The 24,954-nt window shown below is 43.6% G+C and overlaps 1 long non-coding RNA gene across 1 annotated transcript; it reads left to right on the top strand.

Moving 5' to 3' along the window:
- Positions 1 to 303: 303 nt before the first annotated feature.
- On the top strand, positions 304 to 24,570 carry LOC135909086 (uncharacterized). The gene is made up of 5 exons (XR_011510320.1): positions 304 to 385; positions 10,227 to 10,329; positions 10,413 to 10,556; positions 22,534 to 22,645; positions 24,001 to 24,570. It is a non-coding gene; the product is annotated as an uncharacterized lncRNA (long non-coding RNA).
- The last annotated feature ends 384 nt before the right edge of the window (positions 24,571 to 24,954 follow it).

Below are 24,954 nucleotides of genomic sequence, written 5' to 3'. Positions count from 1 at the left end.
CACATCAGTGAACAGGTTTTTATGCGTTGCATATTGCAATCACTCAGTTCAGCCCACGGAGTTCAGCCCTTGGGCGCGGCCGGGCAGCCACCATTGACCTTTAGCGCAACCACGTGACGTCACGACAGCCAGAGGAAAAGACGAGCACATCGAAAATGGATTTCACCGCTCTTTCTGCGCACGCGCGAGGAGCAGTTGTTGCGAGAGAGAAATGTGGGGACTTTTGGTGCTCAAAATTTCTCGTCGTTTAGGTACTATGGGGAAGAAAACCGTTTGCTCCGTTTGTCCCTAGCCAATGCCCTAGCCGAGCTTGCAGCACAGAATCGACAGGATGCGTGGCTTTATTCTATGGCGTGGCCGGCAAGGCGAAAAAGCGGCGTCCGAGGTGAGTTTGTTGCTATTTTGTCGCGACGGTAGCATATTAAATTTTGTAGTCGCAAGGGGATACGTTTGGGAGTGAGGTGTCTTCTCGGATCACTTTAGTAGCAAAGCATTACGTCGTGCCGATGCATTGTTCATTAGTGTCGTTGTATTAGCATACAACACACTTGGAGATTCGTGGGAATGGAAATTTTGTACTCTGTATGTGTAAGTACTAAATCTTGCGTCGCCATGCAATCTGAGCCGTAGATCGTTGTGAGAGCTGTACAGCCACACTGGCAAAACACTACGCCCTGCGGATGAATACGGAGCAAATTTATGCTAAAGAAAAGTGGTCGTCATGCAATTTCATAACAGTAGACCGTTGTGAAAGCTGTACAGTAACACTGATATTGGTTACGTGGTGCAGATTCGTAGCGTTTCTGAGGTGCTTGTGCGCAAGGGTAATTAATAATCCCTGCTGTTACGATGTCTAGCTCATATACGGGGCGCTCTATGTGGGCGAAACAAGGGCTCAGACCGCTACAACCGCATGCGAAATAGCTCTGAATGCCTGCCAGTACACTTGTTCGGCGTCTCTGTGCTTGTACTGCGGCAGGAGACGTGACGGCAATTGGGCACGTATATCACAGTGGCTGCTTTCCACTCTTGGTATACTTTGCCGCAATACAATGCGCATATGATGCACATTGTATTGCCCTGGTGAAAACAATGTTTTCATACAGGGCAAGTCATTCATGTAGTGGAATTGCATTTATCGTTGGTGTAGTGTTGATGCACTTTCTGAAGTCCAACCTTTAATGCAACTTAGTTTTCGTTGGTGCAAGTGCTTCTACTGGAAACATCCAAAATATGATTTAACAAATCAGGTTGCTGTCTTGTAGTTTTAGAAATTTTCCTCTGGTCTTAAGTCTTTTCTGAATCTGGAAGAGCTGGCTGATTGCACATTTCATCTCGAGATAGCTCACATACTTCCAGCAGCACAGGTTAGCACACTTTGTTGAGTGCAGATGAGCACTGCAAATTCAATCATTTTGATGAGGCACCGATCTAATGCCGCTCACTCTTGCCACAACACTTTTTCAACTTGTACTGTACTTGTTTCTTCCACCTTCCATTTGCAGCACCAGGGCTAAGGCACAACAGCAATAACATTTCTAGCAGAAAATTCTTGCTCCTTATCATCTGAGCTCCCCATTCATTTGCTACTTTCTTCAAATTTTTCTTTTCATGTGATGCTCTTGCCTTCACACACTGTCGGGCTTCTCCTTCATGCATTTCTTTAATACTCCTTCTGTCTGCTTCTTGCTCGACATACCGTGCATGCCTTCAGTCATGTCCAATTGATCGATGCAGTGTTGTCCTTTTGTCTCTCTCCTCCAGAACCTGCAACTTTCGACAACCACTCCCCAGCATTATTTTGCTTCTTTTTGTGATAGTGCCTGGCTATCTGTTGCTGATGCCACACATTCACTTTGCAATGGTTTATAAGACCACATACATAAATTAGTAGCTGTACAAAACCTTGATTCTCCAGCACTTCCACAAAATTCATGCAGATGTGGAAACACAGATTACACTTCATTCCTCACCACAGCTTACTATGTCTGCATCAAAGCTTGATATTACCTACACGTGTGCACTGTCTTTGTGTCTTCCTTTGTAGCTGTAGGTCGCTGCATGAGCAGAAAAAGATTTTGTTGCTTAAATGTTCATGTGCTTAAGTAGGCAATGTAGTGTACTTGATTTTCACAATGCTTAACTCAATTGGTGGTATGCCTGCACTATAACATGCACAAACTGAACAGCATATCCAAACCAGAAAATTGCTAGCCTATCACAGTTAGGTTGAGTCATTTGAATGAAAGTAGGGACAGTTTTTGTATGGGATGGCTGATGGCATTCAGGCTCATCATGTCAACATCAAAGTGGGAGCAAAAACGCAGTACATGTATAAAATATGAGCAGTTTTATTGGATTGTGGTGCTTTACATGCACCTCACTTCAAGCACAACGATGTCTTTGCGTGTCACCTGTGTCCAAATGAAGCCACTGCAGCTGGTGAGCAATGTGCTTGTAGATGGCACTGGCTACATTCCTTTGGAAAGGCATCCTTATGTTGCACAATGTAGTGAAGATGAAGGCTTTTAAATTAATGTGTACTTTATTTTTTATTTACCTCTCACCTACTGTTGCCAACACAAATGATGTCTCCTGGTAAGCCGAATGCCTGTGAACATTGCAAGGCACAGTGTCAGGCAACCGTTTATAATCTTCAGCATAATACTGTAGAAGGCGGCCTTCTGGTTTGTATACATGAAAGCACCAAGAAAGCAAGCTAGATAGACTAAAGACTAGATGACTTGACAGCTCTGTACAGCCTGTACTGCTTACAGAAAGCAAGTCACACTAGTCACGGGACCTATAGCAGCGGCATGCAAATAGAGGTTTGTATTGCCTGTAGTACATATACATAGCCTTTCTTTGAAAAATATGTTTGGTCACTTTTCATTAACTTTACCTAGTCAGGACATGCATTATCACTTAAGCTGCTTGGTCTTCAAATAAAACGAGCATTTTCTGCATAGTAACTTTTACTTACATGAAATATGTGGTGGTGTTGACCTGTAGAAGTGTACAGAATACATAAAATCTTGAAGCACTTAAGCAGAATTTATAAACAATGCTAAATTTAGGTAGACTGACAAACTGGACTGTACAACACAGATAATATAGGGCACTTGCAAGACAGTTTCTTTATGGCCTAGTTCCTAGAAGGTATTTAGAACGAAAACAGTGTCAACTGATTGGAAAAGGAAAGGGGACAGACACAGTGCTCACTTATGACTCGAGGTTTTTTTTTGTGTGTGTGTGTGTGCAGTAATATATACGAGGTGGGTTCAAAAAGAAACCGAACTTTTGAAATAGCATGCCAATCAGCAGAGCGAGCGCGCTGCGGCTACTGAGCGCATGTAATGGCAAGTTTAGACAACAAACTGCCATTTGCCGCGTTTCGCTCTGACCGTAGTTGGCGAGCTACAGCCACTGAAGTGAGCACATGAACAAGCTGCTCTTCGGATTGGTGCCAAAGTGACAATGAAGGAATTGGAAGAACAGCGTGTGTGTGTGTGAAGTTCTGCCACAAACTTGGGAAAACTTTCACAGAGACTTTTCAGTTGCTTAGCCAAGCATACGGGGAGGACTGTGCGAGTCGCACGCAGTGCTGTGGTTGGTTCAAGTGTTTTGAAGAGGGAAGAATGTTAGTCGGTGACGATCCCAAGCCTGGACAACCTTCCACATCCACAGATGATCACCATATTGAGGGAGTTCGAACTGTGATTCGCGGAAATTGTTGTTTGACCATTCGAGAAGTCGCTGATGAAGTGGGTATCAGCGTAGGATCATGTCATGAAATTTTGAGTCACAAACTAGGGATGCGTCGTGTCAGTGCAAAATTTGTGCCACGTTTGTTGTCTGGTGCACAGAAGCAGACCCGTGTTGAAATCAGCCAGGAAATGCTTGCCGCTGCCACTGACGATGAAAACTTCCTTAAGAACATCATAACAGCCGATGAGACATGGGTTTATGCCTACAATGTTGAAACGAAAGTGCAGTCGTCGCAGTGGGTGGCCAAAGGTGCTCCTCGTCAAAAAAAAGCACGCATGAGTCGGTCAAAAATGAAGGTGATGTTGGTTGTGTTTTTTGACTGCAAAGGCATTGCCCATCAGGAATTTGTGCCACATGGTTAGATGGTAAACCAAGAAGTTTGCCAGGGAACCCTAGCATGTTTGAGAGATTCTGTGTGCAGTAAGAGGCCTGAATTGTGGGAAAATCAGGCTTGAATGTTGCATCATGACAATGCCCTGGCTCACATGTCGCTCCTTGTCCGCAGCTACTTAGCGAAACACCGCACTTCTTTTGTGCCCCACCTACCATATTCTCCGGACCTAGACCCTTTCCAAATCGTAGAGGAGATCCAGGACAATGCGAGAAGAGACCTGCATGCCATTCCAGAAATTTCATTCCAGGAGGCTTTCCAAAAATGGAAGAAAAGATGGGAAGAGTGCATTGCCAGTAGAGGGGACTATTTTGAAGGGGACAGCACTTAAGATGTTGTACCATAAGCAGCAAAGCTGTTATAGCAAAAGTTCGGTTTCTTTTTCAACACACCTCATATGCATGGAAAGGGTGGGGTTCAAGGCAGGTGCAACAAGAACGCCCAATGTGAGGTCGAATGTAGAGTTTAATGTCCAAACCACAGCAGTAAGCTGGTAACCTTTAAATGGTAAGCAGAACAGTAATGCTACGGGAACTGTCAGGCCCTTCATAATTGTAACAACCGTCGGAATGTTGAAGTGTCTTTTCAATGTCCCATTAATTTCCACTATTCTCATTCTAAATGGGCAAATGCACCTACATTCATTTACCATAAGACATATCAAGAGATCAACCCCACTAATGCTAGTTCTTTCTAGGTAGCTGAAGCAAAATAGCATTTCGTTCAGTCAGTATTGATGCAAGTTTTCAAACACTGCTATCATGAAATAGCTCAGTTGCTCAGATCTTGAGCAAGGCAGTTATTAGCTGGTATAATGTCAGAATTTGTTTATCATTTACTGGTAGACCTGCTGATGATAATATAAGCAGAATGCTGCTGAGACCAATGAGAAAGTGTGAAAAAGAAAATAATTATTACATTGTTCCAGCCATCATTCTCTAACGTGTCCACCCTGCCCCATCGTAAGCAATCACTTCACATCCCAGCGTTCATATCTTGCGCATTTCTTTATTTCACTCTTTCTCTATTGTGTAGGACTGGCCATATTAGCTTAAAGCACTAGAAATCAATAAAATGACATCAGCATTGCCGCTGAGGAAAGACTGAAGTTAAAGAAAACAGAACAAAATCATACAAGGAAAGTAAGGTACAACACAGGTACAACACAAATTGATAAGGAAAAAAAAAATGTTCACAGAAAATCTGTACATGTGTAACAGAACCTTGTGGGTGCATAAAGAAAAAAAGACTAAATGTTAACCTCATCACCCAAAGGGTCCCTGAAACTATTTTATTGGTGTGACCTACACATACACAGTATCTCTCCTCGAATGGTTACTCAAAAAAAAGCTTCATGTCACCATGCTATATAAAGAGCTGCAAGTGGTTAAAAATTACCCTCCTCTAAAGCCTTTCCTCTCCAATGTCACTTTTATTCTATGTGGCCTTGGCTATGTCCTGCCTCATTGGACACGACATCGTACAGTGACAGTAGTGTTGGCTACTTGCAGTTTACTTGAATCCAGTGTGTTCCCATATGACTTTTAGAGATGCAGCTTTTTTTTTTTGTTATTGTGGTGATGATGGCCTCAAAACGAAGTTTACATAGAGCGCTTATGTTTTGTACAGTGTGCAGTCGCGGTAACTTACTCTCTGCACTCACCTGCAGTACAAGAATATAAGTGTAATAGGTACAGTGCAAGTTTCTGCCACCACATGTACCCCTCTGCTGCTTTGCTTTGGTTGCTGTCGTCACTGTGCTATTGTTAAACATTATTGCATTCTTTTTCACTCTTTGCCTGCACATCTACAGCCTGGCACATCTATTGCAAAGCCGTGCTTTTTTGGAGAAACTCTCTAATTCATACCTTCCCTACCACACACGTACAAATGTACTATTGGCCCAAAAAGTTAACAAATGAAGGGATCTCACAAAAAGCTGAATATCTCCGCAGCCTCAAAACGAAGCCTGGTATTCCCATTTCCAGCCTCTACTAGTATATGCAAACATTGTGATGTACGGTTTTACTGGCTACTTTTAAAGGCTGCTCGGATATTTAGCATTTTCTGAGATCCCATGGTTCGTAAACTTTTTTAGTCAATAGTGTGAGAGTAGATAACAGTGGCAGACAATCTGCTATCTCAGGCTAGTCTACCATTAGACTGAAGAAACATCTACATGTCTTACATTAGTGTGTTTACTTTTACAGGTACATCAATTACTATGCCTTCATATCCTACTAAAAATAAGCTAAATGAGGAGGCTTGCTTTGTGTATTCTTAATGATGTCATGTGGGAAGCCAATCCACTTCATGAAAAAAGATCACTAGTTCGTTCTACTAGAGGTGGCTCAAAACCTGGGGAGTGGTGCCGCTATGACATCTAGCAATGGTGATTTTTAATACCTAATAATTACACAGTTGATACAGAATACCTAAATTTTATTTCATCATTCATCATTAGTACAGAAGGACGTCCCGGAGTTACAAAAACTGTCAGTGGGACCTATTAGTAGTTTAACAATATAGTAATTAATACATTATGGCAACATAGCAGTGATACACATCAGAATACACGAAGTTAATGAAGCGAGTAATCAAATACAAGGAAGGTGCTTACAAATACAAGCAAATGAAATGGATGCTGCGTATGAATAAATAAAAATGTAGTAATTGGCACGTTATGGAAACATAGGGATGACACATATCAAAGAACACAAGGTTAATGTACGAGATAATCAGAAACAAAAATGTGCTTACAATATGCAAAGTACAAGTGAAATATATACTGTGCGACAAAAAACTTAAAATTTCTAAAAATAAGGAAGGAAAAAATAAAGACAATGGGATATAGAGAATAAAAGCGATACATTTGGCAAATACAGAAGCACTGAAAGTGGTAAAATGAGTTTGTATATAATATGTGTTCGTGGTAATGAGTCTGTAGCCAGTAGTGTCGATAGTAAATATGTCTTCATATCTCTCTTGAATGTTAATGTTGTGCGGCAGGCTTTAATATGGGGTGGTTTAATTTAGCGTTTAATCGCCATAAAAGAGCAGTAAACATTGACAATTAGTGTTTATTTGAGGAAGGAAAGAATTGTTAGAGGAATATCTCGTATTGTTAGTGTTGGCAAGAGCAGATATATTAAATGCTGAACCCTTGATGATCACCAGTAGGTATGCTACTGACGGTGCACTTGCACAAAACTCAAAATAATTTCAGAGCCCTGAAAACGAAACTTTTTTTTCCCTACTCGTCAGGTGTTTCACAATCTGCACTGATGGTATTCTTCTCGAGTATGGCTGGAGTACATATTTGTGCTGTGCGAATGTTCAAAATGTCAAATGTAAATCAAATAGCTGTTGACCATTTGACTTGTATTTAATTGGAGAACACGCAATTAGAAGTTATGAAATCTTCCTTTCTGTCAATAATTACACATACTGGAATCTTTAGGGAGAAAGTCAGGTGCTTGTGGTGACCATTCTCAAAGGGAACTGCAGTTCCTGAGCGGACATATACAGCCGGTATTTTTTTGCTTTGCTTAGTAATTTCTAGTCACGCAGTAAGGATGCCTCGCTTTTAGGCAGCCAACGGATTTTTCTCAATTGAGGCTGTAAAAATTATCATTTGGACAATGTGAACATGTTCCTGATGTCATCTTGGTGCAGCAGATACTATCACCTTTCAGTCACTCTCATTTACAAACTTATCAGTTGACCAGAAACCTGGTTGTGACTGGCATTACACGTGTCAAACAATCTAAAAAACATCTCTTCTAAAGCTTTCCGCGGTTTCTCTCCACCTCTTGAGTTTCAAAACCCGCCATAATGCCTTTGGCATTGTGTGCTGCTAATCCCAAGGGCGCGGAATCAAATTCCAACTGCAGCAGCTGCATTTCCACGGGGAAGAAATGCAAGAACACCTGTTTACCATGCATTGAGTGCACATTGAAGAATTCCAGGTGGCCAAAATTAATTCGGAGTCCCCCACTATGGTGTGTCTCATAATCATGTCGTGGTTTTTGCACATAAAACCCCAGACTCACCTCTTGTTCCCTGTAAGTAGCATTGGTTACACGAATTTAAGGCCATACTGCTCCACTCAAGGCCTATATGTAGTAGGGGTTTTCATATCCTGATATTTCTGGATAGAATTAAATATGGATATTTGACGAAACTGACCTATTGAATATTGAATAACAAATATGTTCACATTTCAGAAAAGTGTGGAGTATTCTTGAAAAAAAAGAAACTTTACATTGCAAGGGTGGACTTTTAACATTGTTGGTACAACATTTTTTTAATGCTTAGCGCAGAAACCATAGACAAGACAGGCGAGAGAAGAGACACACACAAGTGGTACTTTCAACGATTTATTGGAAGTTGGATCACGGGTTTATACATGCAAGCATTTGCTAGCATTCTTGATAAACCTGGCCAGATTGATGTTATATTCCTGTATTGCAGACAGAAAAGCATTTGAGCTTGTTTGACACTCTAAATTAATTGAGAAGCTCTAAATCGCAAATCTTCTGCCATACTTAATTGGCTGAATCTCTGCATACTTAACTAAGCACAAACAATTCGTCAGCATAAGCGATTGCCCTTCCCATGAAGTGCCAGTTACTTCCAGTGTTCCTCAAAGCAGCATGCTTGGCCTCTTGTCATTTTTAATATGTATTAATGATATAGAAGTAGTCAGTCACCCCTTTTAAATAAAGTTGTTTGCTGATGATTGTTTTTTATTTAATGAAATACATTTCTGTGAGCCCTAACTTCTGTTATTTCAATCTCAAAATTAACCTTCGTCGGATAATTCGAACCTCACTGGTCAGATTCGCCCAAATACAGCCGTGTTATGCGCTGAAGCATATGCAACTTACTGTGGTGAAGCATATTGAGAATGGAAAAGGCCCACTGTCACAGGACATCACACGTGTTCCTTGATTATACAAGCATGCAGTTTCCTGTCACAGTAGGAGAACCTAGCCACCTAATAAGCATAGTGGCAGCCATTCAGAGCTGTTTCTTATGTTTCAGTGGTGATTTGAGTCCTTTTTTCACCTTCCATGCATGTCTCGTGTATGAGACTGTTAATGAGGCCTAGTATGTCTTCTTTAAGTAAATGTGCCGTGCACAGAGAAGTGGAAAATAATCGTGTTTTGGGAAAGCTAGCAAAAAGGAAGGCAGTAAGTTGAAAAAACTGCGTTAAGCCGAGGAGATGTTAAAAGCCAACAAAAGAGTGTGAATATATCAAACTCTGAAGGCCTGCCCATACACCTATTAGGCGTCTTGGTGCTCATACTGTGACTGGAGACTGCACATGTGCATGTATGTAATTTAGGGAACACGTGCTGATTTGCAACAATGGCACCTTTCCCTGCTTGGTATGGTTCTATGCATAACATGGCTGTATTGCAGTGAAGCTAACATTAAGAAAAATAGTAAACTGGGCGAGTTCGTAGCTGTTGATGGTTGCAGGTGTAGCGCTAAACTGAAACGCGGCCAAAGTTAATTTTGAAGGCAAATACTGCAAAGTGAAGCAATGGCATGTTTCAATGTTTTTTTATGCCTTTTGTTTAATTCGACCAGTCTCAATGGTCCCGTCAGGATCGAATTAACGGGCATGCCTCATAATCAGAACTGGTTTTGGCAAGTAAAACCCCAGAAAGATGATCAAATTAATGGAAGTCGACTGTATATATGGCTGAGTAGAGCCACGCTGTCTAAAACCGGTACAGCAAAAAAACACCAAGAAACCTAAATGACCCATTGCAAATGCAGTCAACTTTCATGGCATGCGAAAATAATCTAACTTTCTCACGGACAATGATAGTGATAGTTTGCTGATACATTGGTCAGCGGCCGATAGGATTTGCCCAGTTTCTACTATTAATCTTACACACTTGCGCTTATCCCTGTATATAATAGCGGTGTCATTTAGAAGAGGGCGACATGGACATGTATTGCAATGCAAAGCAAGAAAATCGTCACCTGATACACTATATTTCTGTGCTCTCTTAAGTTCTCATTAATGCATCTTCCGGTTTGGCCTATGCAGCATCTACCGCATGACAGTGGAATATGATAGACCACTCCTACACCGCATCCGACGAACTCATCTTTGCAATGCTACCACAAACCGGCTTATTTGTCCTTATTGGGTTAGTGGTTTTATACAAGGTGCTTAGCTTATTTGGAGCTGAAAAAACACCCGCACATTACCTTGGCTTCCTATCTTTTTCAGGCTATGTGATATCTGGTGTATATACGGAATCACAGCGGTTTTCACCTGGTCACGGCTGCTAGCTCTTGCATTTGCACGGAGGCATCGTCTCGAAAGTTCCTGTTTGAGCAGCCTTTCTGCCACCGACACCAACACGTTGTTAGGGTAACCAGCCTCCTTAAGACTTGCAGCCGATTGCTGGAAAATGGTTTTCATTAGGACGTTTTTGAAACACATGTTAGTTACGAAGAGTGTAAGATTGGGCTTGTTGATAAATTATGCTTCAAAGTCAGGTTATAACAGCGCAAAGCCACCAGAAGGGATAGAAGAGAGAACGAAGCGCTGAACTTCCAACTGTTTCTTTTCTTTTCAGAAAGCATCGCTATTTATACAGTCACACAATAGCCCACCAACCATGCTTAGAACGCCACGACAACGCCACACAAAATTCAACGTGGTGATAGCCCGAGGTATCTGATCTCCTTGTCAGTGAGAGCGATAAAGGGGTGCTGATGCAACCATCCTTTAAACGTAGAATTTCTCCCGCTTTGATTATCTCACGTGTAACATGGTCTCCGTGTTTTGCAACGATAAAACATTTTTTTGAATTTCGGCCTACATCCACGTGCACAGCAGTAGGCAGAAAGCCATCCCTATTAGTTAGTTATGCCCCTCTTCACCAAATTCAAATGGGCTGAATGAAATTGGAGAAGGGGTTTCTTAGCTCATGGACTGTAAGCCCAGCAAGTCCTACTATCAGTAGAGATGAACTGAAAGTGAAGAAACTGAAACGTATTGCACTTCAAAAGTCATTTCAAGAGGTCTCAAACACTCGCGAAAGATCTTAGACATCGGGACATTTTTCTAGACAACTATTACTAGGGAAATCTGGAAACACTAAAAAATTGTTGACAAATCTAAAAGCTCGCTGAAAAACTGTTAGTCCCATGAGGTGGTCATATTTGTGCCTATCTAATTGCGCTAAATATAGGTTGCTAAAGACGGGAGCCAGACACAACCCTATGCAAATGCCTTTCTTCTGCAGATGCAGCCTATTATTCCACTGTGCAAAGGTTGGCGACATGTAAAAACACCATAATTCTAAATACCCTTCTACGGAAACAACCTGCTTCCTGTGAAAACCTTACGGCGCCATATTTGTCAATACAATCCTCAACACATTGAATAAGGTCATTGAGCAGGATAGAATAATATAATTCTTTGACCTTAGCTGAAAAGGCCTTGAAGCCCTTTTTGCCGTGAAACCTAACAAAATCAAGGATTCGTCAGAACCTTTTACAAGAAACTGGTCATCAATCTCTTTAACGTTCAGCTTTGAAACCAGGTACGGGGCAGCTTGCTTCTGCCAGGTACCCCTTTCGGAAATTATGACCCGAAAAGGAACATCCTCCTTGTGTACTTACTAAAAATTACATCTTTGAACTTTTCCTTAGTTTATCGAGATTCAACTTTCTGTAAATTTCACTTGGTTTCGCTTCTACTTTCATAAGTGATACATCCTTGCGCTCATTGAAAACTGCAGAAATTGCTTGACTGGCTTTTTCCAAGAAACATTTAAAGGAAAAAACTGCAAAACCACCCTCTTTGTCAGCTGGTATGACACACAATGATTTGCTCTTCAGGTAAGACTACACATTTTACAGGTAACTTAGAAGGTTGGGGCTTACATCACAACAGGGCATCTAAACCTTCCGAATTCATCCTCACACCATCTTCTTGCGGGGCTCTTCTGGACACTTTACTTATGACGGACAGGGAAGTTCCGGTTTAGTCCAGCTGGTAGCTTGGGCAAATTTTGGACCGAGGCCAAGAACTTTGCACACACTGTTGGGTAGGATGAAACCTTCAGAAACATAGACATCACTTGTTGCTTTCTGTCAATCCTTGTTCACATGAGCCCGTAGTAGTCTTATTTGAGGTTGTCAAAGGAACTTGGTGACCTGATCAGCTAAGTGCAGGTGCCTCCACAGAAGATTCTTTGCAGCGCACGACTCATACTGATAAAACATCTGCACGCTGAGGTAATCTCTGTGGAGACACGCCTGCTGAAGTTGTTTGGCACGTACAATCTTCAAAATTCTTTTTCCGTGACCGACATCCGAATGGTGCGAAACCAGTAAACAACGATTTTATATCCTGTGGAAGCTGCTTGTTATGAATACAGAACCTTAGGACACACGTGCTGCTGGCAGCCATGGCAATGAGGGCAACAGTATGCCCGGAATCTCGAGGAACATATTGAAAAAAGCCTGTTGTACTAGAAATGAAATCGACAAGGGTGGCAATATGGGCTTGTTGGTCGGTCATCATGGAATGGTATCTGGGTAATGCAACAAAACACGGACATAATAAAAGAAAGCTAGAACTACCTGTGAGCGCATATATATGCACAGGTGCATGGTTGAGTAAACTCACAGGTGTTTAATTTGTTTTCTTCTGTTGCTACTTTTTCTTGCATTTTGATTGCTACATATATTGTAATTCCCGCAAAAAGCATCAGCTGGTAGTCACCACTGTATTTTGCTATGCAATTTGTATTTTGTTATGCAATCTTATCTCAGCGCGCGCCTGAAGGCGAAATTGTTGCCTAGGCAAACTATCGCCGAAGTGGAACGTTTCAGAAGACGTCCCCAAGTATGTGCACAAATATTTCACTGAAAAACATTTCAGGCGTATCTTTGCTTTGTTGCTACTAAAATTTCGCAGCAACACAGCATTTCTTTACTCCAAGTTATTTATGAATCACTAGATGTCATTATCTACGTCGTTCATGCGTACTTTAGGCAGTGAAAACGGCACACCCACCTGCGAGCTTCTCCGATACCGACGTGCCTGTTATAAGGCGATGATATATACATATATATGTTGTTCTTGACAAATCGGGCGAAGCCAACATGCTAAGCATATAATGAACGATGAGTACCAACAAATGGGATCTTGTTTTGAAATCGAACTAGAACTGAAGGAAACGAAAACGCAGGTTAAGATTACGGTAGAGATTACGGTTACGTAGTACCCATGTAGTGGTTTCAATACCACTTTTCATCAGGCCTATAAGAAGTGGCGGTCAGATGCAGCTGCATACCGATAAAGCATGTAGTTAAATTACAAATATCGCAACGAAATATTGCTTGCAACGAAGGTCGGCGCAAGCTGGCTGAGAGGGTTTGCTTACCTCCAGAGATGGCGCGTATACAAAGACACACATATCGATGCAGGACTTTCTAGAGGCTCCACAAATACACACAGCATCTATTTAATGACATTGCGTCATGCATAACGGCACAGGAAAGCTTCGAGACTCAGCTGCGTTAGTTACGCCAACTTCGAAAAGTAAACAGGAAGCTGCCATGGCACTTTTTGCAGGAAGCAGGTGGCGCTTCATGCATCAGAAACCGAAACAGAAACTATCAAAACCATTTTTTTTTTGTAAGCGTTAATCTTGTTTTCGGCGCTCGGAACTTATTCCATTGGTTTGTTGCAGGACGTCCGTGTCATTGAAGGATTCAGTCCCAGTTTAAATGGTTTAAATTCTTCAGACAGTTTGTATTTTTTGCACCGCCAGTACACAGAAGCGTTTTATAACGATCTTTATTGATAAATCGATATGTGGCCATTGTTTATTGCGTTATGAAGAGCACTCGCTTCGTCTTTCCAACAAGACGCGTAGGTTCGGCGCTCCGATTTGCATTTAAAGTGAGCTTTTGATAGCCTTACTTTATCCATTTACGCGCTGTATATGCGTTGTGACGCCTTTCACTAGTTTGCGACGGCGCAGAGTATAACAGCGGAGTCCCGCTGTTTACCTTTAACATGTTAAACGAAGCAAAACCTCGGTAGTGCATCGTAAATTTTTTCTAAACATAATGCAGGCACCACTCGCACCGTTAAAGCATGACTGTTAAGAAGCATTTGCAGCAGCTCATTTGTCACTACGTTGGAGCGAGAATATTGCTCATCTGCCGCTTTACCTTTCTTTACTGCTCCGTATTTTTGTGTATCCGGATATTTTAATTTTATGCAAACCACCCCTTCCGTGTGAAAAAGAAAAGAATTTAAGGAAAGGAAGATGCAACAGTTGCAAGGAAGGTGCAACAGTTGTGTGAAATAAATAGTGCTTTACTAACATCTGTAGTGACCTGGTGATCGTGCGCCTTGGGCGAATTCATTTTGTGTAAAAATGTGTTCCGGCTACTTAAAAGGTAAGCGTGACGTTGTGGCATCAACTGCTACCTCTCTTGTTGAATGAATTTTCGACAATACATCATTGTCATGGTACCGAGGCAAAACAACTGAAAGGCACCTTGCAACCAAAACGTTGCCTTTCAACATACGACAGGAACACATAAACAAAACATTAGTGTATGCTTCAGTATACCTTATTTTTACAGCTATTTTGAGCTATAAAGCTTAGGTAGTTGTGAAAATGAGAGGCAACTGTGATGGATATAGAAGAGCATAGTGTGCTTGCATGACCAAGAAATTTTTTAAGGATGAAATTTCAGTACTTGAAAACAGTGCATAAAAGTAGAGCACTGCATGGACACTTTTCCCTGGCCTGACCAGAGCCAGTGCCATGCACTGGTCCACCTAGCTCAGCTAGGTTTGTCCAGTTAGCCCTTGAGCCTCAGTGTAGCATGATCCACCTCTCTGTTGTTATGAAGATGCCAACTGCATATGTATTTGCTAGATACATATCTTGCTAAGTAGTTTTCCACTTGCGTTGCTGCCAAAAAGTGGCAAAAAAAATTTAATTTTTGGCAGCAGTGAATAATTTGCCGCCTTGCATTTTAGCTGTGGTCATAGTAATGCAAGCACAAAAAAAATTTAGAAAACTTCTGAGAGAAATGAAATTAACTGGAACTGGACTGGACATTAACTGGACATGGAAGGAAATAAATTATGGATATACATTCACCAATCATGTTGCACGTTAAGGTGTAGTCCAACCGACTAATGGTTTCCATTTAATTTCTTTATTCATTGTTCAAGCAAGTTGAATGAAGTTCTGTGATTCATTGCATAATTACATCAGCATGAATGAATTCTTGATTGAAAGTTTTCTTCATTAAATACTTGAAGGGGGGATGCTGCAAAATTTCTCATTAGTGAAGGGGATTTGGAAAACAGAAAAAAATGTAATGTGTCACCGCAATGTCGATGAGATCGGTAGATGAATAGGCGACCAGAGTGTAGTGGCTCTGGTTTGAAGAGGGAAGGCAGGCGGCGGCAGACGGTGGTGGCGTTCTGGCCAGGCAGCTGGGCGTAGAACTGGGGGCCCATAGCCCGACTGCTCTCGTTCTGCCCATAGGCGCAGAAACTCGCCGGTTTCGAGCAGCAGTTCATGATCGGGTAGAGTGGCGAAGCCCAGGAACGGGTTGGCAGGAGGTCCCGGTTGGGTGAAGTCTTGGTGGCTCGGGTCCGAAACCTGCTGGCCGGTCTTGAACTCCCGGTCCGGTGGCCGACGTTCTCTTGGCGTCGCTTCCTGGAACTCTCCCTTCTTCTGCCAGCGCACCTCACTTTTCTGCCGCTCTGGTCGATTTGTCCTTTCCTGATTGGCCCCTGGAAGCTCCGTGTTTTCTTCTGATTAGATGCCTTTTCCTTTTATTTTATTCTTCTAGTGCTGCGTGCTCACGTGCCGGACAGTCTTCAACGTTGTCTTCCATCCAGTACGGAATTCGCCTCTGCGTGCACATTCTTTCTCGTCTGCTTCTTGTCTCTCTCCGTCTACCGTACCATGTCACGCACTACACACCACACTATGTAGTACAGACATTCATATTATTACGATCTCATCGAGAGATGCTCAAGAGACGAGCCGCCGCGAGGAAGAATTGAAGTGTGTCTGGGCTCATGGCGTGAGCGAGTGTCGGCCTGGCTGTCTGGCTCCAGTGTAGATAGCATGTAAATAGCCTCTTTCATTTGTGTATTTTGTCTGTGTCTGTGCAACATTCTGGTGGAGGTTAGCGATCCCCGTCCTCTTCACGGCACTCCGAAGTGGTGGGCATATCGAGCTTGTCACCATACCTCCCGGTGACGAGACCGCATCTGCAACGGCTTCAGCTTGTCCGACTGCTCTTATCGTCATGGTTGCCCAACATCGTGACCCTGGTCTCTTCTGTGGCCTGGAGGGACAGGACGTTGATGAATGGCTCAAGCTCTATGAATGCGCCAGTGCTAATAACAGGTGGAATCCTACAATTATGCTTGCTAATGTAATCTTTTATCTCGGTGGCACCCCATGCGTGTGACTCCAAACACATGACGAGATAATGAGCTGGGACAGTTTCAAAGTAAAGCTACGAGAACTGTTCAGTGACCCCTTCGGGCGCAAGGTTGCCGCGAGAAAGGCTCTTGCGCCTCATGTCCAGACATCTACAGAGCCATACGTTTGATACATCCTAGACGTCTTGTCTCTTTGCCACAAAGCCCACGATACTATGTCTGAAGCAGATAAGGTGGCCAAAAGGCATCACCGACGATGCTTTCAATTTTTTGTTTTCGGCAACGTCTTTCCTATCGGCGCCATGATAAATGAATGCCATCGCCTTGAATAAGCTAAGAGCCGCCGTATCACACACCACATCACGCAGCTACCCAACACCGCTGCTACATCGACATGTGAGGGTCGACCACATCAGACGACCACCTGTGATGACCTAACCCGTATTGTTCACCGCCAGCTCGAGGCCACCTGTTGGCCAGCCTTCTCCGCGACACCTCCCGACCCGCCAGCAACCACAATTGCCAGGATTTAGGCTGTCGTCAGACAGAAATTTGAGAACATGGGTCTGAACTCTGTGTGTTTAACGACTCAACCCAGCGTTCCCCCATTCTCTAGCGGCCCTCCTTGTCCCCAGAACTCCTTTTCTGCCACATATCGCAACCTGTCCAAATGGCGTACCCCTGATGATCTGCTTCCACTGCTGTCGCATCGACCACGTCGCTCGTCACTGCCGCAACCAATGGCCACCACCTCCTCGGACATACACCTGCGCTTATTCCTGCACCTTTGGACCTACTGTTCCCTATACCACCCGCCTAGAACCCACTGCCGCTGATGCTCCACCTCCGAACCTTCGCTACAGCCACTCGCCCTCACCTCAACGCCATCAGTCTCGTTCGCCCCAGGCCCGTCGCTTCTCCTCGCCGCCTATCGCCTCCTGGATGCCACATATCGCAACCTGTCCAAATGGCGTACCCCTGATGACAAGCTGATCTGCTTCCACTGCTGTCACATCGACCACGTGACTCGTCACTGCCGCAACCAATGGCCACCACCTCCTCGGACATACACCTGCGCTTATTCCTGCACCTTTGGACCTACTGTTCCCTATGCCACCCGCCTAGAACCCACTGCCGCTGATGCTCCACCTCCGAACCTCCGCTACAGCCACTCGTCCTCACCTCAACGCCATCAGTCTCGTTTGCCCCAGGCCCGTTGCTTCTCCTCGCCGCCTATCGCCTCCTGGATGCAGCCAAAAAACTAGGCACTACAGCTTCTGGAGGTGAAGCTGTGTTGTCGACCCTGCCCTCAAATTCTCTACTCATGTTACCTACGAACCAAAACTTTCTTGGCATTGACAGGTATCCTGTGTTACGTTCGACCAGCGGGGGCTGGCGATCTTTGAGTAAGGGACCGACGGAAAGGCGCCACCAGTTCTGCTGTGACGACTCGCTTTGAAAGGACGACCAGACATCAGTCCCCAGCCCATCGGCGCCACCATGGCTGTGGCGGCGACTGGTTTTGTAAGGAGGACAATGCGCCGTGTCCCCTACGGAAGGGTGCCGAGATGGCTAGACACAGTAGCCAGAGCAAGTATTGTTAGTGTGTACACCGTCAAGGTCTGCTTGGAGCAGGGGAGCTCCTGGAAGATATTTTGCGGTGCCGTCTAATGCAGCTTAGAACCCGTCTCACGTGTCAGTCAACGGACAGATGCGGCGGCCACTGACTGCAGGGTCAAAGGTGCCTGCTCGGGTCAAGCACAGTGTCTGCGAAAACCCTCGCACCTCGGTGTGGTCAGTGCAACCTGTGCAGAAGTGAGTGCGTAGAAGAAGAAGAACAACTTTATTGTAGAATAAAACGCTCAATGGGTGGAGCCCCTAGACAAGGGCCCCACTGGCTTCCGCGCGCCGTCTTGCTTGTCGGATGATGGCCCTTTGGACCTCTTCCTTTGAGCTGGACAGCGCCGCCTCCCATTGTGTATGCTCCGCAATTTCTGTGTTTGTCTTTTGTGGATATGCTGTGCATGCCCACGAGATGTGGTCTAAGGTTGGCGTGGCTCCGCACCATGGGCATGTGTCCGTATATCTTTCCGGATGAATTTTATGGAGAATGTGCAGGTTGTTATATGTATAGGTTTGCAGCTTTCTCCATATAACCTGTTCTTCCTTAGTGAGATTCTTATCTGGGGGTGGTAGCTTCATTCTATTTCCTCTGTGATAGTTTAAAATTGCAGAGTAGTTCTGGTCAATCGGGATCGGGTCGTCAGAGGCTTCCTGTGAGCACCCGTGGGGTGTAGCATGCGCACGGGCTACTCTGTCAGCCTCTTCGTTTCCCCTGATTCCCTCATGACCGGGTATCCATAAAAGGTGAAATCTGGCTCAAGGTTTTATATCTTGCATAATCCTATAGGCTGCGGTGCATACTCGTCCCCTGAGGTAGCTTCTGCATGTCGCTTGAGAGTCTGATAGGATGGTTATTTGTTGTTGGTTTGGTTTTGTCGCTTTGATAGCAAGGGCTATTGCGATTTCTTCTGCTTCCACGATAGTGGTGTTGTGAGTGGAGGCGTTGATGATTTCTCTGCCCATGTAGTCAGTGACAGCAGCTACCGTTCTTTTCTGCCTGCCTGGGTATCTTGCCGCGTCCACGAAGCAGGAGTTTGGTTTGTCGCCGTGCGTTTTTTCAATGTATGCAGCTCTGGCTTCTCTTCTGCCTGCATGTAGAGTTGGGTCCATATTTCTGGGTATTGGCACCACTTTGATGCAGTTTCTGATTATTGTGGGGATGGGCTTAGTTTGGTTGTGTTTTTCAAGGAGCTCGTGATACTCGAGTCTGCCAAGGAGTTTCCTACCCGTGGTCGTTTGTGCGAGTCTGTTTCTTTGAGTTATCAGCTGAGCGTCTGCCAGTTCCTCGAATGTATTATGAATTCCTAGAGACATGAGTTTTTCGGTAGGGGCGCACTGCGAAATTTGTAGGGCGATCTTGTAGGCTTTCCTTAAGCACGAATTGATCGCATCCCTCTCTGTTTTTGTTAGCTGGTAATACGGCAAGCTGTAAATGAAGCGGCTAACCACCAGACTTCTTATTAGGCAAAGGGTGTTCTTATCCTTCATCCCCGTCCTTTTCGTGGCTACCCGCTTTATCATTCTCGCGACTTGTTGTGTTGCCGTCTTGATGAGGTTAAACCGTCCCCCTCAAAGGCGGGTTGGTTACGATGACTTTGGAACGACAGAAAGCTGAGCTAGTTGGTGAGGATTCATTATGCAAACTAGAAGTGAGGCGTGCAGACAGGACACAAGAGTAGAGAAGTGGACAACACGAACGCCGACTATCAACTGAAGGGAGCACTGAGGCGAAAAATGAAAGAAGACACAAAACTCATCTGCGCATGCTCAGGAATGGAACACCACGTGTCAATCGGGTACACGTGCTGGTCTACGTGAGAGATAGCTGTTAAGGCACTTAATCTCTTCCTTATGTAAAGTAATCGAAGGCTGAATCACGCACGCACTTCCACCATTATAGATATGCCATGCCTCCACCATAAGACGCGTATCTTCATTCTTATGCCTGTACAGTATCGCGCATTCATCTAACTTTGGCTTGCAGTTACAATCTCGGCAATGTAGCGAAAGATTAGAAGGCGATCCACCGGTTAACGACCTTTTATGCTCCATTAGCCTCTGATTGATACACCGTCCCGTTTGCCCTACGTAGAACTGGCCACAGCTAAGGGGAATTTGATATACCACACCCATACGACATTCTGTATAACTGTTGTTCTTATTGTGCTATTGAGTTGATAGTCGGCGTTCGTGTTGTCCACTTCTCTACTCTTGTGTCCTGTCTGCACGCCTCACTTCTAGTTTGCATAATGATGACTTTGGACGCTCCGAATTGGTCGGCGGTGAACTGCTGTGTTCCGTCACCTAGGGATTTCAGGAGGACAGTGTATTTAAGGAACTGTTGGCAGCTCTTCAGGGTGCATTTCTTTTTCAGTCATGTTAGACTGATGAACTGTAACATTCTCATGCAGATACTGTAAATAAATCCCAGATTCCCCGTTCTTGATGAGAACAAGTCTCTCCCTTCAACAACGTCCTCAGTGTGGATAAGTTTGATGACCGCATGGGCCAGCTACCATCTATTTCATGCCCGACTCCAACCATTACACCTGTCACTGCACTCATCGATGCAGGAGCACATCTTTCTATTATAAGTGCTGCCTTCCGATGACGACTGAAAAAGCACTTCACCCCAGCGTCAGAACGCGTTGGTCGCGTTGCGGATGGCGGTACTGTGCCTATCATCAGCATATGTACGGCATGTGTCAGCATCGCCGGCCGCCACACTCCTGTTTTCTTCACTGTAATTGCTCATTGCCCCATGACCTAATTCTCGGACTCGATTTTCTCTCTGCGCATCCTGCTCTTATTGACTGCTCTGCCAGTACCCTATGCCTTGAGGTGCCGATTCTCGTAGAACCTTCTAACGCACCCCAGTGCCGCTTACACCCCACCTGCTTTATTCGCCTGCCACCGAAGTCAACAGCCTATACTGAACTGTTGTGTTGCCCACCTGTTCCTGATGGCGAGTACCTCGTCACTCCCCTGCCCAACATTCCACTACTGTATGACATCACCGTGCCTCACAGCATTCTGACTGTTACTGCTAACCATACTCGCATGCCTATCTTTAACTTTGGATTGGGAAAGCAAATCCTACTGCAAGGTATTTGCCTTGTCAACGTTGATTGTCTCGGCGACCATCACGTAGCAGCTTTATCAACCGATGGTTCTTCTGAGCTTAGCAGGCCCCTCGCACCAGCCTCGGGCACCGATGCCAACATAAAGAAAATCGTTGCGGTGGACCTGTTCTCTGCGCAGGCTAACAGCCTTTGCAAAGTATTATCGTCCTACCGAGATATTTTTTACTTCAAACGATCGCCCTTTAGGCCAGACGCTCGCGGTCCAGCATTGGATTTCTACTGGCGATGCTACGCCTATTCACCGATGACCATATCAAGTTTCTGCATCGGAACGCCGAGTAATTCTAACTGAGGTGAACAAAATGCTAGATAAAAACATCATTAAGCTTTCTTCGAGTCCCTGGGCGTCACCTGTGGTTTTGGTTAAGAAGGACGGCACGTGGCGCTTCTGTGTGGACTACCGTCAGCTGAACAAAATTACTATGAAGGACGTCTACCCGCTCCCAGATATGCTCAATCAGCTTAGTAAGTTTTAAAAAGTAGGGTACGCTGTTCACTCCATAGAGAAATGTTTTGCGTTCCTGGTTCATTGGCCTTGAGACGAAATTGACCTCACTGTACAGAACTATAACATGGTTGAACTTCAAAAGTTCCTCCCATGAGAATGCAAAGCTCTCCAGTAGGATGGGTGCAGTTGTCTAATGTGGCTATCACTAATATTACCCACAGTCAAGATTCTATGGCACATATGTTTCTTTGACTAACAAGGCCAACTTAAAGCAAGATGTGTGTTTTAACACCATAGATCAGCAGCACATAAGCTCCACCTTAAATGTACTTGTTCACCTAAATCTGCCTGCATTTGGAAAGGTAGTGCAAACGTTAAAATTAAATTAAATTGTGGGGTTTTACGTGCCAAAACCACTTTTGCCAAAACCACTCAACATATCAGACGGATATGTTGAGCTAACAATGTGGACTGATTGTATAAGGCGAGCAAGCTGCAGAGAATTGCTAAGCTTGATGTGCAAACCTCATTTCTCAGGCAAATAAATTGTGCAATGTCTTGTTTTATTATTGATGACTGCTCTGCCAGTCTGCCTGAGTTGTCATTTTTTTGTATTTATCATAAAGCAGACAATTTCATGTTTTTGTAGTTGTGTGACACAGAGTCATTTGTTTCTTTACAGCTGTCGTCTTCTCGGAAGCAGGCACTGATGCTTGGAGACCCACAGAGCACAAACTGCAGCATGTATGCCGAAATAAACAGCTGTTGCCTATTTCAAATAAAACCAATGTCAGGCAAGGCCCCATTTTGCTGTACTGTGCTTGCAAATTGCAAAGCAATGATAAGACACAATGTAGAAAGAAACATTTTTCTTTTATTTGGCGGACATTAGAAAAAAAATAAAAATATCAGTCAGTCACTACACCAAGCAGCTCCACTGCAATTCACGTGACCTAGGAATCCCAGCCATACAACCGAATGATTATTCATATAAGTGACGATCAAGATCATTCTTCGCTTGAATGCCACGGAGCGCTGTTCAGTAACAGCAGTCAGTTTGTGTCCCTGCAAGCAGGAATATTAATTCGTGTTTTGGTTATTGGTGACATAACGAAATTTATAGTTTTCTGGCCCATCAGATGTTTGAATCGGAAATAAATTCTCCAAAGATGTACACCTTGTCAGCGGTACATGCAGGATGATTTGAGGTGGCCAGAGACTTTTGAGTGGGACTTCGGTATCAATGGAGGTATAATGTGTGTGCATGCTTCAGTACCAGGGAGATTGGAGGCAGCATCAAGGCAACCTATAGGCACTGCGTGAAAAATCTTGAAAGCTACACTATTTGCTAATGCTCTTCTGCCCTCTGCACTTGATAGAATACTTTCCAGCTTTAATTTCAATCAGAAAAGAAATTTGGTATTTTCTGATGCTACCTTGACATGCAAACAAGTTTTTGTCATGTAGGAGGAGAGGGGGGTTACGTTAAACTACACCACAATTTATAAGTTTTTCAGCGTCCTATTTCATGTGTGGTACACTTTCTTTAATTTGGCTTGCTGACCTGGCAGTTGCATAGTCTTGGGCCAGGGATGACTGGATGGGAGAAGACAATGAGGAGTACTGTTCATTGTTTAATATGCGCTTGTGTAATATAATATGTCAAAATAAAAAAAACGAGTGATATTTTTATGCTTTAAGCGTTTTGCAGAGTGAAGTAAAGTTATAACGAATTTTGTTTTTTTCTAAGAGATGAGAGAAGGTGGTGTTGCTTGCTCATGATGTTGCTGGGATACCCTAGTACCTAGCTCATAAGTCTTTATTGCAGTGAAGATCACCAGGTAGAAACCACATCAATTTTTAAGAGTTATGAATCTTCAGCATAAAAGTAAATTAGTGCTTTATTTTATTGGATATGTTCCCCTTTTGGAAAGTCCTGTGAACAAAATGAAAATCAGCAAAAGGAACAAATAAGAATTTGGAACAAGCATGCTATCAACACAACTAATGCAGAAGCAGAATTTAGTCACACTACATACCAATAAGGACAGTGTAGGTGTGAGAACGTTGCTGATTACTTTTCCACCTATGACAAAGGAAAAAGTATACTCCAGTAATTCAGATGAGAACACAATTCTTGTTACACCAGGTGTGGCGAGCCCGGGAGACAGCAAGAGCCGCAGGAGTCCTGGACTAAGGGCGCCTCCCACACAAGCAGAAATACACCTGCTTTTCCTTTCTTTTCTTTAATAGAAGAGTTTACCTGACTTGGAGGCAGTTTTATCTCGGGAGCTCCTATCTGAATACATGGGAAAAGAGAAATAGTTTTTCTCTGAAGCCAGCAATGGAATTCGATGAGGTTGGTTACACGTTAAAAGAAACAAAAAAAAAGCTGAAATGTAGCCACTGTTTTAGGGGGCAATGTTTTGTGGCAGGAAATTTTGAAAATTGTGAAATTAAAAAGACTTTCGTATGAAGTTTACAACTTGATACAAAAGCTATGACATTGTAAACTTCGTGCTTATATTTTTTAAGCTTACTGACTCTCGGCAATTTTTCCTAAACATTCAAGGTCCTAAATCAAAATTATGCAGCCTAGAATGACTAAAATTTAACTTTTTCTCTCAAATGCAACAAATTTCATTGAAATTATTTGGGTAGTTGTCTCAAAAGCATTTCTGCATTTTACATGTATTTGAATAAAGAGATTAGAGTTGGCACTGAACTAAAGCACCCTCCTCAAGGTAAGCACGTCAATTCTGGCCGTAAGGCCAGTTATCAGTTGACACTCTACACTATAAAAGAGAATTGCCTTTTTTTTACACTTTTCCAGCAATTCCAACTTAGTAGCATGCTTCACTGAATGCAGCTAGGAAGAAGGAAATTTGACAATATTTAGTTTGTGCAGAATTAATGCATTTGTATGTCACTGAATTTTGGCCTTCATGAGCATTCATATCCTTGAATTTTTTTCAATGTTGAATCTAACATTTGAATCAATTGAATCAAAGCAGCCATCAGACCACCAAGCAACGTAAGGGCAAATAAGAACTTCATGTGGAAGCACTTAAAAGGTCTGTTCAATTCACCTGCACAACTGTGA

Source organism: Dermacentor albipictus, unplaced genomic scaffold, assembly GCF_038994185.2.
Source record: "Dermacentor albipictus isolate Rhodes 1998 colony unplaced genomic scaffold, USDA_Dalb.pri_finalv2 scaffold_82, whole genome shotgun sequence".
Classification (NCBI taxonomy): domain Eukaryota; kingdom Metazoa; phylum Arthropoda; class Arachnida; order Ixodida; family Ixodidae; genus Dermacentor; species Dermacentor albipictus.
The sequence above is the reverse complement of the archived record's forward strand: the minus strand, read 5'-3'. Positions and strand labels throughout refer to the sequence as shown.